Genomic DNA, 20000 nt, shown 5'->3' with positions numbered 1-20000 from the left:
TCAGTGCAGGCGCCGCTCAGCTGCCGTCTCAGCACCAAGAGAAGGCCATATCCTGGAGGAGATGTCCGGTTCTAAGCTGATGTGTCTGTGATTGGCCTGTGGTGTGTGTGTGATGTGTATGTAATGTATCTGTGGTGTGTGTGTGTGATGTGTGTGTGATGTGTGTGTGTGATGGGTCTGTAATGTATCTGTGGTGTGTGTGTGATGTGTGTGTGTGATGGGTCTGTAATGTATTTGTGGTGTGTGTGTGATGTGTCTGTGATGTGTGTGTGATGTGTGTGTGTGATGGGTCTGTAATGTATCTGTGGTGTGTGTGTGATGTGTGTGTGTGTGGTGTGTCTGTGATGTCTGGAGCACTAGCCTTTAGTCTGTTGCTATTTGAGACTGGAACTGGAACAGATACACCCAGACACACATTCTCCTTCTTCTTTTTCTCTCTCACACACACACACACACACACGCATGCATGCACACATGCACACCCTATCCCCAATAAAGTCTGATGGCATGATGATACTCCTACTGTAAATGAGAATCAAGACACCCAGATCCTCATATGAATATCCTCATGAGATATGACACCCAGATCCTTATATGAATATCCTCATGAGAAATTACAGTTGGAGAGAACAATCTGGAGCAGACATACACAAACAGACATGTGTAGGTGTGTGTGTGTGTGTGTGTGTGTGTGTGTGTGTGTGTGTGTGTAGGTGGACCTCTCACTCTCCGTCACACACACCTACACACACACACACACACACACAAACACTAAAGATGAATCTCAGTGAGAATAATTCTGTCTCTCTCATGTACACACAAATGTGTGCATGTACACACACACACACACACACACACACAAATCACTGTCATCATGCATCACCAACAGCTGTCACCCTCATACAAAGCTCAAATGTGACCTTACGCAGAGCTCATCTCAATACTGACACAAAGAAAAAGGTTTGTTTTTCACTGCCAGCGTCTTGACAGCACAGTAAAGAAGTCAATTGAAAAAAAGAAAAAAAAAAACATATTTTTCCTCCTACGTCTGTGGTAAATCAGAATCGAGGAGGAGAGAGGCAGATAATAAACACCTTTTGCAACACAGTGAAAAGTTAGGCATTCAGACCTGTCAAACTCTCATGTTTTATCACAGCTCTCTCTCTCTCTCACTCTCACACACACACAAACACACACACACACAATGCAGAAATGCAATTAGGCTCCTTCCTGAGGCAACTTTCTTGACAAGCACAACTTTGTTTGGCACCACTGTGATGGAAATAGGGGGAAGACAAATTATGATAAAGTGTCCTTTTCATAACACACACTTGTGATCTCACGATCTCACACACACTTGTGATCTCACACACACTTGTGATCTCACAATCTCACAGACACTTGTGATCTCACACACACTCTAAATAAAGTGTCCTTTTCATTACACACACTTGTGATCTCACAATCTCACACACACTTGTGATCTCACACACACTCTTAATAAAGTGTCCTTTTCATTACAAACACACACCTGTGTACACCTACAACTGGATTCACCTACAACTGGATTCTGTTTTGGGTTTGTTTGTGCTAAGATCCATAATTAAACTTGAAAAAACTCAAAAAATAATTTCTTCTAAATCACATTAGAATAATTATAGCAGACAGCAGTTCTAACATTATTCAGGCAATTACGGATTGCATTTATAAATAGGTAACATATGCTGCAGTTGTAAAGCTAGTGCTAGTTGTAAATGTTTACATAGTTCTAATGTATAATGTATAGTTATGCATGTGTTCACGTTCATATACTGGCAAGAGAGTGTTGTAAAGTTTCCAAGGCCTTAGAAAACAGAAAACATGAAAATCTGAGTTACTGTAGACTCAGAGTTAGTTTGATTTATGTCCATGGTTGCAATGCATAAGTATAAGATAATATACTCTTTAAGTCATAGTTAGGTATAGTATATATCCTCTTTATGCCATAGTTAGGAAGGGAATGTGTGCTACAGGGCCAGATGTTGTGAAGGGAATGTGTGCTACATGGCCAGATGTTGGGATGGGAATGTGTGCTACATGGCCAGATGTTGGGATGGGAATGTGTGCTACATGGCCAGATGTTGTGAAGGGAATGTGTGCTACATGGCCAGATGTTGGGATGGGAATGTGTGCTACATGGCCAGATGTTGGGAATGTGTGCTACATGGCCAGATGTTGGGATGGGAATGTGTGCTACATGGCCAGATGTTGGGAATGTGTGCTACATGGCCAGATGTTGGGATGGGAATGTGTGCTACATGGCCAGATGTTGTGAAGGGAATGTGTGCTACATGGCCAGATGTTGTGAAGGGAATGTGTGCTACATGGCCAGATGTTGGGATGGGAATGTGTGCTACAGGGCCAGATGTTGTGAGTCTGTGAGAGGCTCGTGTGCTGTCATGTTCTATAGCAGTGAGCAGGAGTTTATGTGCAGAGGTTTCAGCCGTGGAAGCCTCCCACACACAACACTGTTACATAAAGTGCCATCACTGCTTAGGGGAAGTGAACTCTATTAAGCGAGAGGACCCTGTCACAGCACGGCAGCGCTCTGCTCTCATGATCAACACACACAGCACACAATAGCTACAGCCACTGCTCCACTTACAAACAGTGAATTCTGTACCATTAAAGAGAGATGGGACACAATATGGGAGCTCAATGCTGACTTCCATCTTGTTGCTGTCAACACTAGGCTGTAATCTCCTCTGGTATATATGTATATATATATATATATATATATGTATCAGCAAGTCAGCATTTAATAAATGCACCTTGGGTTACAAGTCACAAATGGCGTTTAGAAACGGAAGTTCGGGAGGAGCGTGACGGAATTTGCCACGCCTCCTTCTTCAATCAGTCAGGTTATTTATTCACAGTCTACCTGCCGAAGTTGCAGCATCGGTGTTACTCCGCTCCACCAGGTGCAGCATCGGTGTTACTCCGCTCGCAATGACTACCGATTTGCTCGCTTGTCTCAAGCAGAACTTGCTGCCCACTATCTGTTACAGACTTTCATGGTCTAGGTTGCGTGGGAAACTATGGAGGGAGGTAGTTCTTATCTTGTTGCTTTGTATTAGAGCTGTTTGTAAAGCCCACTCGTTCCTGCTGAATGTTGATATACATGTCACAAACATGTATAGCCTACTAGATGAAGGCACTTGTTTTGCTATTTGCCTGTTTTTAGCTAACAACTTTTCGGTCACATTGGCTGTGTTGATAGTTAGGCTCACGGAGTAGCCACTACTGCTTGTCTGGAGGCATAGGATGAACTGAAGTCAGTGTAGGCTAAATATCCCGTGAATCACATTTGAACATTGCAAGCGGCCATGTTATATAGATGTGACATTTCTGATAAATCAGGTTTCCAGTCCTTCGTGGTTTTTGGTAAAGTTTGCTTAGAAATGTGTTAACCAACGTGTTGTCTATCCTAAGTTGTTTGTCATTCAAATTTGTTTCAGTAGCCAATGTGCCTGTATTCCGTGATTTGCGTGGGTCCCAGCTTGTAACTTCTAACACGTTACATCTCTTGCCACTTTGTTTTAGCAAGCAACTAGCTTTCCCTCATTGCAGATGGCTAATGGTTAGCCTACACATGAAGTTGGTACTAGGCTACAAACTGCTGCCGTTTGCCAAGGGTAATTGTATAACGTTAGCTAAACTTACCTAGCCTACTGTTTTGATTTTAGTAGGCTACTGACTAGCCTACTCCTGCTAGTCAGTGTGTGTGTCACCGTGGGCTATGCAGTGGGTTCTAGCTTAGCTTGTAGGCTATTTCCTGCTACATGATTTCAATAATAACTTTTCTTATTTATCTTTAAAGTCTCAATTGCTGTGACGAATTTCTATCTCATTAAAGATAAGTAGTAGACCTCCATAACAAACAGCTAACCAACTCAGTTGCGTTCTACAGCTAACGCATCTACATGTTGGTGACTGCTACCACTTTGCCTGTTTAAAGAGTCTTATCTCGGCGTTTGATTCGTGATAAGAACAGTTTAACCCTTTAGGCGCCAGAGGTTTTTTTCCGAAACGATCAATTTTGACATCTTCATTTCAAAAGGCTATATCTTAAAAGTGATAATAGATAGAGACTTTCTGTAAATTAGAGAAATATTAAGGATGACCCAAAGTTTATGTAGAGATTAAATGTTTATATCTAATTTGCATATTATGACGTCATATGGTGGCGGCCATCTTGGATTATAGAATTTTCATGAAAAGTCGCATGTTTGAATGATAAAATGCACCACTTCTTCCCCCCCCAAAATGTCCCTCAGCTTCTGTATGCTATATTGCACAATACTGAATGCTCAGGTAAATAGTAAGTAGTGAACAAACTGTGTAAATCATTACTAATAAATGGCAGAAACAAACCAAATGCATGTAGTGGTAGACTGGCCTTTTGCTGTAGAGATTTTCCATTTACTACATACAGTAGGCACTCTGATTCCATGTATGGGGCACATATATATTATTCAGATGACACACAAACACAAGTAGACAAGACCTGTTTAGTTCAAAAGCTCACTTGCCACGGCAAGGCACAGATCAGGAGTGAGATGACGAGACAAGACAAGAGACAATGTTAGTATTTATTTTCTTTTTGTTGTTTTTGTTGATGTTTTTTTATGTTTTTTTTTTCTTAGCTGACAAAGACACACACATCACAAGGACATGAACACACAAAAAGGAACACATAGTGTACTGTATGTCCTAAATGATCAGGGAAGTAGATAGCAAATCAACAGTGTAAATCATTACTAATAAATGTCTGACATTTTTTTTTATGTAGCAGGCCTTTTGCTGTAGAGATAATGACTCCCTATCCCTATCCATACAGGGCCGGCATTCCCATCATCTTGTGATAGACTATGCATGACCTAATGTGTGTGTGTGTGGGAGAGGGAGAGGGAGAGAGAGAGGGAGCGTGTCACCACCTCCACCATGCGAGCAGCATGGCCAGATCTGCCTCGCGCGCGCCGAGTGGAGAGAATTTGCGCAGCTCGGACTAGGCCTACTGTCATTCTCATTGCGACTCCCCACACTGCCACTACGTTCCCCCCTAACTGTCCTATGAGTACTTCGACCTCGTCTAACATACCCAGTGGCATTAGACAAAGGCTCCACCACGTTACCGTCGCCGCGATTGTGGAGAGGCACACGTTCAGAAGACAGAAGCTAGCGCTATGGATATTAGGCTACCTCCAGCCTCGTTCGCCACACCACTAACACTCTGCTAACTTCCCCATGAACACTCCGAACCCGTGAAACATTATTCCCACCAGTGACATTGGGCAAATGATTCAACGTTTGTGCTTGGTGTAAGCTAAACTATGGAGTAAACTCTCACTTTGTCCAGCTGCATCATTGCAAGGCAGATCAAATCTCTGATCTGAGGAAAGCGCACCTCGCGCACTTCCATTGAATTTGCTCAGCGTGGTTCTTGCCATAGGGTCCTTCATCTTCAAATGCAATTTTTGGGGTGTATGGCGGAATCCTGCCCGACTCCTGTCTGCGCAGTCGACTCCGGCACGATTCCGCGAAGCCCTTCAGGACCATGGCCAGAGACCTCGCCAAACATGCTTTTCTATTATGCTTTTATGTATTATGCTTTTATGTCTTTATGCAAATTCAGGAATGTGAACTAGTGAATTAAAGCATGGAGCTGGAGCTACATGGATAGGTCTCAGCTTGCATATCTTGCTACTGCAATTTTCACTTCTTTGCAAAACTGCTCAAGCTCTGTCCAGTTGGAAGGGGGTCGGGTGTGAACAGCCCTTTTCAAGTCCAGCCACAGATTTGCTACAGGATTGAAGTCTGGGCTCTGGCTCTGCCTCTCCAGAACACGTTGTTGTCTTCACAGCATTTCTGTGTGTCTTCACAGCATTTCTGTGTTTCTCCAGAACACGTTGTTGTCTTTTACACCATTTCTGTGTAGTTTTCACTGTAATCTTCAGCTCATCTGGCTGGAGAGTAAATCTTTTCTCAAGTCGTAGTTCTCTTTCCTCCAGGATTTCCAATTAGTTTGCTGAATTCATTTTACTTTTACCTTTACAAGCCTTCCAGGGCCTGCTGTTGAGAAGTATCCCCACAGCATGATGCTACCACCACCATGCTTCAGATTAGGGATGGTGCGTTTGTACCACCATCATGCTTCAGATTATAGATGGTGCATTTGTACCACCACCAAACACTATGCTTCAGATTAGGGATGGTGCGTTTGTACCACCACCATGCTTCAGATTAGGGATGGTGCGTTTGTACCACCACCTTGCTTCAGATTAGGCATGGTGCATTTGTACCACCACCTTGCTTCAGATTAGGGATGGTGCCTTACTTTTACCTTTACAAGCCTTCCAGGGCCTGCTGTTGAGAAGTATCCCCACAGCATGATGCTACCACCACCATGCTTCAGATTATAGATGGTGCATTTGTACCACCACCAAACACTATGCTTCAGATTAGGGATGGTGCGTTTGTACCACCACCTTGCTTCAGATTAGGCATGGTGCATTTGTACCACCACCTTGCTTCAGATTAGGGATGGTGCCTTTTTGGTACAGTAATTTCCTGTGTATTAGCCACATTGTGTATAAGATGCAGGACAGTGCGTTATGCACGTTAAAAGAAACAAAAGCATTTTAATACCATAATAACTGCCCCATGTATTAACCTCATAGCTGAAGACATTTTGCAAAATCAATGAATAAACCAGCTAATAGTTGGGAAATTACTGTATGTGCAGTGTTATGTGTCCTCCAAAAATAAAATCTAGTCTGATGGTCTTTGGGCAAACTTTAGTCAAGATTTAATAAGAGCTTTGCCACTCACCCATAGAGCTTTGCCACTCACCCATAGAGCTTTGCCACTCACCCATAGAGCTTTGCCACTCACCCATAGAGCTTTGCCACTCACCCATAGAGCTTTGACGGGTGAAGAACTTCAGAATAGGTGCCTTGGTGGCCTCCATTCTTGAGCGGTCACTCAGTGTGTGGGGGCGGCCTGCTCTAGGCAGATTGGCACATTTGCCATATCCATTCTTGAGCGGTCACTCAGTGTGTGGGGGCGGCCTGCTCTAGGCAGATTGGCACATTTGCCATATTCATTCTTGAGCGGTCACTCAGTGTGTTGTGGGGACGGCCTGCTCTAGGCAGATTGGCACATTTGCCATATTCATTCTTGAGCGGTCACTCAGTGTGTTGTGGGGACGGCACATGTGCTCTAGGCAGATTGGCACATTTGCCATATTCATTCTTGAGCGGTCACTCAGTGTGTGGGGACGGCACATGTGCTCTAGGCAGATTGGCACATTTGCCATATTCCTTACATCCCATAATGATGGATTTCACTGGACTCCAGAGGATGTTCAGTGACCTGATTGTTTTTTTTTATCCATCCCCTCACTTATGCTTCTCAATAACCTTTTCGTTGAGTTGTTTGGAGTGCTCTTTTGTGACTTTACAGTATATTACTACACTATACAAATGCACTGCACTCAGGCGATCTCCATTTCACTAATTGTAAGACTATTAACACCAACTGGTTTGGCCCCTGTTGATTTAGGTCAGTCACTTTAAGGGGGGGGGGTCTTTTTATAGGTGTATATACTATATATATATATATATTCAGATATAACCTCCGGAGTATATGCGGAGGTTTGTCAAATGGAGGTCCTACCCTTCGGATGATTCAGATATGATGCTAACCTGCGGACCTTATACTGACCTTTTACGGATGTATGTGTGAACGACATACACGCACATTACAGAATCTCTGTGTGGTTGTCGAGTGAGGGGTGGGGGCTTGTAGAGTTCACAAGATGTGAGATATGACGCAGAATATATGCGGACGCTGCCTGTCACAGCTGCTTTTTATTTACAAAGTGTAGCCTATGCATTATGTAGGCTAAAGAAGAGAAATCTATTGTGCGTAGGCTAATATTTGAAGTAGGCTAGTCACGTAAGTGCGCACTTGAAATTGACCTAGCCTACAGTATTTGTATGTGTGCTTCGAATAAACACATTTATCTGTTTTCAACGTTATGTACCAGAACTACTCGGCTATAGAACCCCAAATCTGGTTTGCGTTGGAGAGAGAGCATGCACAAACTTTATGCTACCAGCCAATTCAGTAGGCTAACTCAAGACTTCAAGGCCATCAACATCCCTGTAGCTACTGCCTTTTCAGCGCCTTCTGCTTATGATTCAGTCTTTTGAATTTGTTTGGCCTTGCCATGCAGTTGTAGGCTACAACGTGCCGTTCCCTTCATGTGTTCCATCACAATGCTGTCTGGCCTCATGGACAGTAGCTCAGTGATGTCTGCATCTTTCCAGGTCGGATATTTTCTGGACAGCATGCCACTCCATCATAACACTGGCATTTAAGTCAGATCTAACCAAATGGACACACGAAAGAAACGTCACCAACACGCCCTCTCACTAGGTGTGAATTTTAACCGCATGTTCTACGCCTCATTCAGACACAGCACATTTACATAATGTCCAGAGGAAATACTAGGGGGGGAGTAGTAGAACAACCGGCTAAATTCGGACTTCCATATGACCGGTTATGTCGTTCAGATATACGGCCCCACCATTTTAACATTGGCAGAACCTCCGGTCTTACACGTATGTCTGAAAGCGCTTTATATAAGAGATCTTCGACAATGCCATGCTCCCATCTTTGTGGGAGCAGTTTGGGGATGGCCCCTTCCTGTTCCAACATGACTGTGCACCAGTGCACAAAGCAAGCTCCATAAAGACATGGATGGCAGAGTTTGGTGTGGATGAACTTGACTGGCCTGCACAGAGTCCTGACCTCAACCCAATAGAACACCTTTGGGATGAATTAGAGCGAAGACTGAGAGCCAGGCCTTCTCATCCAACATCAGTGTGTGACCTCACAAATGCGCTTCTGAAAGAAAGGTAAAAAATTCCCATAAACACACTCCTAAACCTTGTGGAAAGCCTTCCCAGAAGAGTTGAAGCTGCTATAGCTGCAAAGGGTGGACCGACGTCATAAACCTTATGGATTAAGAATGGGATGTCCCTTAAGTTCATACGCGAGTCAAGGCAGGTGACCTAATGCTTCTGGCAATATACAGTAGTGTATATAAATCATGTTAATGTTGGGCCACAAAGCATCTGATAACCCTTCTGGTAATGTGCTGTGTCTGTCTGCTCTCTCTCTCTCTCTGTCTCTCTCTCTCTGTCTCTCTCTCTCTCTCTCTCTCTTTGATGATCACTTGGGTGAGCATAGCAGGGGCTTTGGCCACCGCATGGAGGAGGCAGCTCCAGTGATTACAGTGTGACAAGAGAGAGACAACCATCAGGCATCCCTGACTGCAGCCTGAGTCTCTGTGTGTGTGTGTGTGTGTGTGTGTGTGTGTGTGTGCGCGCGCGTGCATGTGTGTGTGTGTTCTCAAGAGGTGCCATTCCCACTCTGACACGGCGGCATCTGTCTCTCGACTCGTTCACATTGTGGGCTGATTTCTCAGCGGCACGCTGCCTGATTGGTGTTGAGAAGGCGCGGAGCCTGATTAGCGTTAGGAAGGCGCGTAGTCTATAGGAGCCTCGGGGGGTTGAGAAGGCGCGGAGCCTGGTTGGTGTTAAGCGTAGCCTATAGGAGCCTATAGGGGGGTTGAGAAGGCGTGGAGCCTGGTTGGTGTTAAGCGTAGCCTATAGGAGCCTATAGGGGGGTTGAGAAGGCGCGGAGCCTATAGGGGGGTTGAGAAGGCGCGGAGTCTATAGGGGGGTTGAGAAGGCGTGGAGCCTGGTTGGTGTTAAGCGTAGCCTATAGGAGCCTATAGGGGGGTTGAGAAGGCGCGGAGCCTGGTTGGTGTTAAGCGTAGCCTATAGGAGCCTATAGGGGGGTTGAGAAGGCGCGGAGCCTGGTTGGTGTTAAGCGGAGCCTATAGGGGGGTTGAGAAGGCGCGGAGCATATAGGGGGGTTGAGAAGGCGCGGAGCCTGATTGGTGTTAAGCGTAGCCTATAGGAGCCTATAGGGGGGTTGAGAAGGCGCGGAGCCTGATTGGTGTTAAGCGTAGCCTATAGGAGCCTATAGGGGGGTTGAGAAGGCGCGGAGCATATAGGGGGGTTGAGAAGGCGCGGAGCCTGGTTGGTGTTAAGCGTAGCCTATAGGGGGGTTGAGAAGGCGCGGAGCCTGGTTGATGTTAAGCGTAGCCTATAGGAGCCTCGGGGGGTTGAGAAGGCGCGGAGCCTGGTTGGTGTTAAGCGGAGCCTATAGGAGCCTATAGGGGGGTTGAGAAGGCGCGGAGCATATAGGGGGGTTGAGAAGGCGCGGAGCCTGGTTGGTGTTAAGCGTAGCCTATAGGGGGGTTGAGAAGGCGCGGAGCCTGGTTGGTGTTAAGCGTAGCCTATAGGAGCCTCGGGGGGTTGAGAAGGCGCGGAGCCTGGTTGGTGTTAAGCGTAGCCTATAGGGGGGTTGAGAAGGCGCGGAGCCTGGTTGGTGTTAGGAAGGTGCGGAGCCTGATTGGCGTTAGGAAGGCGCGTAGCCTATAGGGGGGTTGTGAATGGATTCATCGCACTCTCTTCTTCGTGTGACGGCACTTGGTTTGGCCCGTAAAGAGGCGCCGCGGTGGCCTGAGGCTCAGCCAATCAGACGTGACTCCGCCTCCCTGACAGCACTGGCACTGTCCTGCTGTTGATGTTGTTGATGTTGTTGTTTTCAATGACCTGCATATTGCCCTCAGCTGAGCAGTCCGCGTGCGTGCAGGGCCATTGGACTGAGAGGTAGTCGTGTGTGTGTGTGTGTGTGTGTGTGTGTGTGTGTGTGTGTGTAAGCGCTGCCTATCTCACCACCCCACAGCAGCAGCTCTTAGTTCATTTCATTTTCTCTCTTTTCTGGTGTCTCTCTGTGTGTGTGTCTGTCTCTGTGTGTGTCTGTGTGTGTGTGTCTGTCTCTGTGTGTGTGTGTGTGTGCGTGTGTGTGTGTGTGTGTGTGTCTGTCTCTATGTGTGTGTCTGTGTGTGTCTGTCTCCGTGTGTGTGTGTGTGTGTGTGTGTCTGTCTCTATGTGTGTGTCTGTGTGTGTCTGTCTGTCTCTGTGTGTGTGTCTGTCTCTATGTGTGTGTGTGTCTGTCTGTGTGTGTGTGTGTGTCTGTCTCTATGTGTGTGTGTGTCTGTCTGTGTATGTGTGTGTGTGTGTGTGTCTGTCTCTATGTGTGTGTGTGTGTGTGTGTGTATGTGTCTGTCTCTATGTGTGTGTCTGTGTGTGTGTGTGTCTGTCTGTCTCTGTGTGTGTGTCTGTCTGTCTCTCTGTGTGTGTGTCTGTGTGTGTGTGTGTGTGTGTGTGTGTCTGTGTGTGTGTGTGTCTGTCTCTATGTGTGTCTGTCTGTCTCTGTACGCTTATGAGAGACAAAAAGAAACAGCGGTCGGAATACCATTTTCTAAACTACGCACTGCTATCCTAAAGAGTCCCCCTTCTCTCTCTCTCTCTCTCTCCCTCTCTCTCTCTCTCTCTCCCTCTCTCTCTCTCTTCCTCCCTTCATCTCTAAATGGGATCATTATTGTGGCTCAGCGGAGGAGAGGGAGGCGGTGGAGGACCCAGGGGAGGAAACGCTGTCTGAAGCATTCACTCAGCTACAGCAACACACACACACACACACACACACACACTCAGCTACAGCAACACACACACACACACACACACACTCAGCTACAGCAACACACACACACACACACACACTCAGCTACAGCAACACACACACACACACACACACACTCAGCTACAGCAACACACACACACACACACACACTCAGCTACAGCAACACGCACACACACACACTCAGCTACAGCAATACACACACACACACACACACACACACACACACACACACACACACTCAGCTACAGCAACACACACACACACACACACACACACTCAGCTACAGCAACACACACACACACACACACACACACACTCAGCTACAGCAACACACACACACACACACACACACACACACACTCAGCTACAGCAACACACACACACACGCACACACACACACACACTCAGCTACAGCAACACACACACACACTCAGCTACAGCAACACACACACACACACACACACTCAGCTACAGCAACACACACACACACACACACACACACACACACACACACTCAGCTACAGCAACACACACACACACACACACACACACACACACTCAGCTACAGCAACACACACACACACACACACACACACACACACACACACTCAGCTACAGCAACACACACACACACACACACACTCAGCTACAGCAACACACACACACACACACACACACACACACACACACTCAGCTACAGCAACACACACACACACACACACACACACACACACACACACACACACTCAGCTACAGCAACACACACACACACACACACACACACACACTCAGCTACAGCAACACACACACACACACACACACACTCAGCTACAGCAACACACACACACACACACACACTCAGCTACAGCAACACGCACACACACACACTCAGCTACAGCAACACACACACACACACACACACACACACTCAGCTACAGCAACACACACACACACACACACACACACACACACTCAGCTACAGCAACACACACACACACGCACACACACACACACACTCAGCTACAGCAACACACACACACACTCAGCTACAGCAACACACACACACACACACACACTCAGCTACAGCAACACACACACACACACACACACACACACACACACACACTCAGCTACAGCAACACACACACACACACACACACACACACACACTCAGCTACAGCAACACACACACACACACACACACACACACACACACACACTCAGCTACAGCAACACACACACACACACACACACACACACACACACTCAGCTACAGCAACACACACACACACACACACACACACACACACACACACACACACACTCAGCTACAGCAACACACACACACACACACACACACACACACTCAGCTACAGCAACACACACACACACACACACACACTCAGCTACAGCAACACACACACACACACACACACTCAGCTACAGCAACACGCACACACACACACTCAGCTACAGCAATACACACACACACACACACACACACACACACACTCAGCTACAGCAACACACACACACACACACACACACACTCAGCTACAGCAACACACACACACACACACACACACACACACTCAGCTACAGCAACACACACACACACACACACACACACACACACTCAGCTACAGCAACACACACACACACGCACACACACACACACACTCAGCTACAGCAACACACACACACACTCAGCTACAGCAACACACACACACACACACACACTCAGCTACAGCAACACACACACACACACACACACACACACACACACACACACACTCAGCTACAGCAACACACACACACACACACACACACACACTCAGCTACAGCAACACACACACACACACACACACACACACACACACACACTCAGCTACAGCAACACACACACACACACACACACTCAGCTACAGCAACACACACACACACACACACACACACACACACTCAGCTACAGCAACACACACACACACACACACACACACACACACACACACACACACTCAGCTACAGCAACACACACACACACACACTTAGCTACAGCAACACACACTTAGCTACAGCAACACACACACACACACACTTAGCTACAGCAACACACACTTAGCTACAGCAACACACACACACACACACACACACACACTCAGCTACAGCAACACACACACACACACACACACTTAGCTACAGCAACACACACACACACACACACACACACACACACACACACTCAGCTACAGCAACACACACTCAGCTACAGCAACACACACACACACACACACACTCAGCTACAGCAACACACACTTAGCTACAGCAACACACACACACACACACACACACACACACACACACTCTCAGCTACAGCTAAGAAGCGATCAACACTCTTCTGTAAGTCATTGATCAACACTCTTCTGTAAGTCATCGTGATTAAGAAGCGAGCAACACTCTCCCAAAGGTGTCCATGATTTAAGCGCCGCCTCACACCGTGCACTAAGCTGCAGCGGCCGAGAGAAATAGATAGATAGATACTTTATTGAATGACATCACAACGAGGCCCTCGTGGAGACGCTGACGGCGGAGACACTGGTGTGTGCTGTGATAACGCACACACACACACACACACACTGGTCAGGAGTTTTAGTGCTGTGATATATCCCCCTCCCCCTTCGAGTCTGGCACCCCGGCTGCCCTTGAACACACCTTACTGGGGTGTGCAGATGATGAGAGATTCACCCGGCGCGTGGACGGGGGCCTCCTAGGGATTATGGGTAATATGTTTAATGACTTTAATATCTGTTGTTTGAGTGACTGTGTAATGAGACAGACCCGGCCGCTGGGCGCCGCCGATGATAAAGTTGCAATGTGACCCGAGGGTGTCGTTCCGTGCTGAGCTTTCGCCTCCTCGCTACTTAATCAGCATCGTAAAGGGTGCAAAACAAGCCCGAAATGACCGAGCGCAGACCGGCTGGTCACGGCCAGGGGAATATTAAGTAGCCAGTGATCTCCCCAAACTTTCCTCCAACTCATATTTGAAGCTGAATGAAACAGAGAGTGAATTACAGATAAGAGATTGTTTGAAATAAAAGTATTTTCCTATTAAACGTAATCATGCCCAGGGGCATGGTACCCATTACAGCTAGGTGCCCACACATTTTTAATATCTGGATCTTTCAAATTTTAAAATGATTTGAATCTGCCCAGTTTAAGATAATTGTGTCATTTGTTTCTGAGGAAGGACCCCATGCCCCGCACACTAATTGTGCCCACCCAGAAGTGTGATGTGTGTAGCATTTCTGCCAAACAGTAAAGACGTCTGTGATTTCTATCTGCTTTCCATCCATTTGCTAGTAGCACTAGATATTTCACGCTCGTGAACGATCCAGCTCTTTCCACAACTCAAATGTAAGAATAAAGAGGAACTAAACTGAGTTGTTCTTTCTCAGCACTTGGGGCTCAGGGCACTTCCAGCAGACAGGAACCTTATTGCCATTTTGTGCTTCACTTGTTACTCCAATGCTGAGCGTGACAAAACATGATATATGCCACACACACACACTGACCACCGGTCTCTCCAGCACCGATACTAGAGTGATATATGACAAAACATGATATGTGCCACACACACACACACACACACACACACACTGATCACAACATGATATATGCCTATCTCTCCAACACCGACACTAGTGTTTAACCCAACATTTTCTAGATGATGCCAGGATTACCTCAAGGTGAAGCTGACTGTTGAATTTACACTCGATTACTTCATAGCACCGGTGTCAGGCTATTCTTCTGTGAAACAGCTACTCTTAGATGGACGATGACCATTTGTGCACATAAGTTCAAATGGATTGGAGTAAAGTCAATGAACTGTGAGAGAAAGAGAGAGAGAGAGAGATAGAGAGAGATGAGAGAGAGAGAAAGAGAGATGAGAGACAGAGAGAAAAAGAGAGAGAAAGAGAGATAGAGAAAGTGGCTTTAGCAAGAACGGAACAGGGAATCAGAGAAATGGAACAAATGTTATTCCACTGCAGATACAGCGCATTAAACCAGTAAACCAGCCCCCTCCCAACCCTGAGTACATACTTCAATCCCTGAGTACATACTTCAATCCCTGAGTACATACAATGGTCACAATACAGACAACTGTCATCAGGTCTGTCAATACGAGTGATTTAGTGCTACTAAACCTGGTCTGCACATCTAGACTTCGCTCACTGTCATGCACAACTGACAGACTGAGGAAGTCATTTGTCCCCAGGGCCATTGAACTGACTTCTCTGCATAGCCTGTCTGCCTCTTCACCTTCTCCATGTTTGTGTACGTACTGTCCACTAGTCGCCTTCACACTGAAGTCAATCAACACTGTTCTGCTCATCTACCTCATGTGTACTTCAACCTTACAGTTACAATAGTATTATTAATACATGATCATTGCACTGAAAAGCAGATAAAAAAACAGTTTTTAACGGAAGTACTTACTCTAGTACTTACTCTATAGTACTTACTCTAGTACTTACTCTAAAGTACTTACTCTAGTACTTACTCTAGTACTTACTCTAAAGTACTTACTCTAGTACTTACTCTAAAGTACTTACTCTAGTACTTACTCTAGTACTTACTCTAAAGTACTTACTCTAGTACTTACTCTAGTACTTACTCTAAAGTACTTACTCTAAAGCACTTACTCTAGTACTTACTCTAGTACTTACTCTAAAGTATCTAGTACTTACTCTAAAGTACTTACTCTAGTACTTACTCTAAAGTACTTACTCTAAAGCACTTACTCTAGTACTTACTCTAGTACTTACTCTAAAGTACTTACTCTAGTACTTACTCTAAAGTACTTACTCTAAAGTACTTACTCTAGTACTTACTCTAAAGTACTTCCGTCAAAAACATCTGTGTTGTAGTGACGACTGGCAAACAACTTGCATTTAGCGGGTTGGCGGGTGTTAATTTAGAACCCTGGTGACGACCAGCAAACGACTCACGGTATTGTCTGTATACAGTCCTTTTTAAAAACGATCTGCACATTTACAAAGTCGTCAATGCCTCGTCTTATATGCCAATGCCTTGTCTTATACATCAATGCCTCGTCTTATATGCCTATATGTCAATGCCTTGTCTTATATGTCAATGCCTCGTCTTATATGTCAATACCTTGTCTTATATTCCAATGCCTCATCTTAAATGGCAATGCCTCGTCTTATATGTCAATGCCTCATTTTATATGTCAATGTCTTGTCTTATATGCCAATGCCTCGTCTTATATGTCAATGCCTCGTCTTATATGTCAATGCCTTGTCTTATATTCCAATGCCTCATCTTAAATGCCAATGCCTCACCTTATATGTCAATGCCTCGTTTTATATGTCAATGCCTCGTCTTATATGCCAATGCCTCGTCGTATATGTCAATGTCTCGTCTAATATGTCAATGCCTCGTCTTATGAAGCATCGGCTAAAAACAGGCTAGTTTAGAATGCATCGGATAAGCGGTTTTCTGATCCCCAACGAAAATTCAAACTCGTTATCATGCTAAGCATGTCCAAAATCCATTTTACACCAGAATGCTTGAAACATGCTTGAATTTCCCCTTTGGGATCAATAAAGTATCTATCTATCAATCTATCTATCTATCTATCTATCTATCTATCTATCTATCTATCTATCTATCTATCATATCATTATCCTGCTCATTATTTCACAGATAAACCTGGATAACCTCCACTCCATCAGGGTGAAACAGACTCATGTTAGACACATGTCCCAGACTCAACAGGCATGAGTTGAGTATGGAGCAGACGCACACACACTAACACACTAACTCATCTATAGGCATGAGTTGAGTATGGAGCAGACGAGCAGACACACACACATTAACACACTAACTCATCTATAGGCATGAGTTGAGTATAGAGCAGACGCACACACATTAACACACTAACTCATCTATAGGCATGAGTTGAGTATGGAGCAGACGCACACACATTAACACACTAACTCATCTATAGGCATGAGTTGAGTATGGAGCAGACGCACACACACACTAACACACTAACTCATCTATAGGCGCGGAGAGCGCAACATGTCATAGATGGCAGGCACGGTGCGACTGCATGGACCAATGCACAGCATCCTATCACAGGTAATTCCATTACAAAGAGTCTAGCACAGGAAGAGGAGGGGTCACCCACTGGGGTAAAGAGATGCACACACACTGCACACACACACTGTACACACACACACACCATTCAATATGTTGAGTATATCTAATTTATAATGGTGTCATGACAGCCAATTGTTCAGGCTCATCATTTCATAAACCTAGAAGATAAGTCAGGCCAAACACATTTATATGCCAAGTTGTCATGACAATATCATGCCAAGGAAAGTATTCATGACACAATTAGAATGGTGTCATGACAATCAATTATTCCGCCCCACCACTTCACAAACCTAGAAGATGAGTCAGGCCAAACACAGTTATATGTCAATTTTGCATTTCTTTCTTGTCTAATGTCAAGTTGTCATGACAATGGTTTACATTTTATTGGCTAATGTCAAGTTTTCATGACAGAGACACCCTCAAATAATGTCATCTTGGCTAATGTCAAGTTGTTATAATGATGACACCCAAACAATGTCAACTTGACATTCCAAAAACCGAATGACACATTATGACAACAGTCATAAACATCAATAATGTGTCATTAATGTGCATGACATGTGTCATGTCATTCTTATGACGGTAACATGTCACTCTTGTGTAGACCCCTTCAAATAAAGTGTTACCGAACACACAAACCCAACATACACACACATGAACACACAAACCCACCATATGCACACCACCTTAACTCACCTGGAGGAGGGGAATGGGAATTATGTGAGGACGCCTTTAGTTCAGCATTCAACACAATAGTACCTCTCACCTTGGTCACAAAGATTTAGCGCACGTGGAACACTTAATTATAAAAAAACATTACACGCACATGTTGAATGAAATTTGACTTGTGCTGCAATTAGTAAATCAATATACAATTAAGACAATAAAGAGACCAAAATGTGTTCCTTTATGCTGCCTAACAAAACCTATACAACAGAAAACGTTCGTCTTAACACATATATTTGCAATTGCAAACTCTACCGAAATTATTTGTAGCCTATGTGTCCTCACGTTATCTGTCATTGACTTGGGCTACAGCGTAAAACTTTATCAGGTGACCAGTCGGCTAAAAATGCTTAGTTGTTTGATGCTGTATGAGACATTTTACTGCACAACAAAATGATTACACGTTGGGCTTAGCGGGCAAACTGTACGATTTACTTGATCTGTAAGACAATAAAGAGACCAAACAGTACGAGAAGGAGTTATAGTGGGCTACTGACTGTTGTCATTACATGAATGCAGATGGGCATTTTTCACAGGTAATGGGGAACTTCCCGTTTCTTCTGTCACAAATGAATGTGTTAATACATGTTGCCTAACAAAACATATACAACAGAAAACGTTCTTATTAACACATAAATTTGCAAAATCTACCGAAATTATTTGTATGTGGTCGTCACGTTATCTGTCATTGATTTGGGCTACAGCGTAAAACTTTATCTAGCTTCATCTAACTAGTTTATCAGGTGACCAGACGGCAAAAATGCTTGTTTGGTGCTGAATGAGACATTTTACTGCACAACAAAATTATTACATGTGGGCTTAGAGGGCAAACTGTAAGATTTTGCTTGATCTGTATGTTACCTGCCTGATGGGGCACGGGAGAAGCAGCCTGCTATCTGAAGACGCTTACTGAACTGCTATGGTGCTGCGCATCTGGCGTGCCCTGCGCGCGACCGCGCGAGTTCACGTGACAAAGGAAGAGAGCTAGGCTGGTCGGGTGTGCGCAAGGAGGTGGCTCATTTCGGGGCATTGTTTCAAAAGATCATTTCAAAACCGACCTCAGTAAAATCTTAATAATATTAATAATTAAAAACAACAACAAAAAAAAACAAGTTTCAAAAGGGCATTTTCGTTGATAAAGGGCAAACTTCCTAGTGCTTTAGCGCCACCTAGTGTCTAGTGTATGCACGCCTATGAATAAAAGCAAGGAAATGGTAGTGGATTACAGAAGGACTAGAGCAGAAGAACTACAGTTACACCCCACTAATGATCAGTGGGCAAACTGTAGAGAGAGTCACAAGTTTTAAATACCTTGGTGTCCACATTACTGAAGACTTAACATGGACTGTTAACACTCAATATGTTCTGAAGAAGTCCAGACAATGACTCTACTCCCTTAGTCAGCTAAGGAAATTCAAAGTTTC

The 20000-nt window shown here is 45.0% G+C and overlaps 1 protein-coding gene and 1 long non-coding RNA gene across 5 annotated transcripts in view; one reads left to right on the top strand and one right to left on the bottom strand.

Moving 5' to 3' along the window:
- The window catches only part of LOC121679669 (astrotactin-2-like), a 542058-nt gene that overhangs the window by 158697 nt on the left and 363361 nt on the right, over window positions 1–20000 (bottom strand). The window lies entirely within an intron of this gene.
- LOC121679671 overlaps window positions 1–20000 on the top strand; it is a 22864-nt gene that overhangs the window by 44 nt on the left and 2820 nt on the right. Inside the window, exon 2 of the long non-coding RNA XR_006021384.1 lies at window positions 5475–5478. This is a non-coding gene — a long non-coding RNA (uncharacterized LOC121679671). The remainder of the gene's footprint in view (window positions 1–5474; window positions 5479–20000) is intronic.

This window comes from Alosa sapidissima, chromosome 13 (assembly GCF_018492685.1).
Source record: "Alosa sapidissima isolate fAloSap1 chromosome 13, fAloSap1.pri, whole genome shotgun sequence".
Taxonomy (NCBI): domain Eukaryota; kingdom Metazoa; phylum Chordata; class Actinopteri; order Clupeiformes; family Clupeidae; genus Alosa; species Alosa sapidissima.
This window is presented reverse-complemented; position numbering and strand designations above follow the sequence as displayed.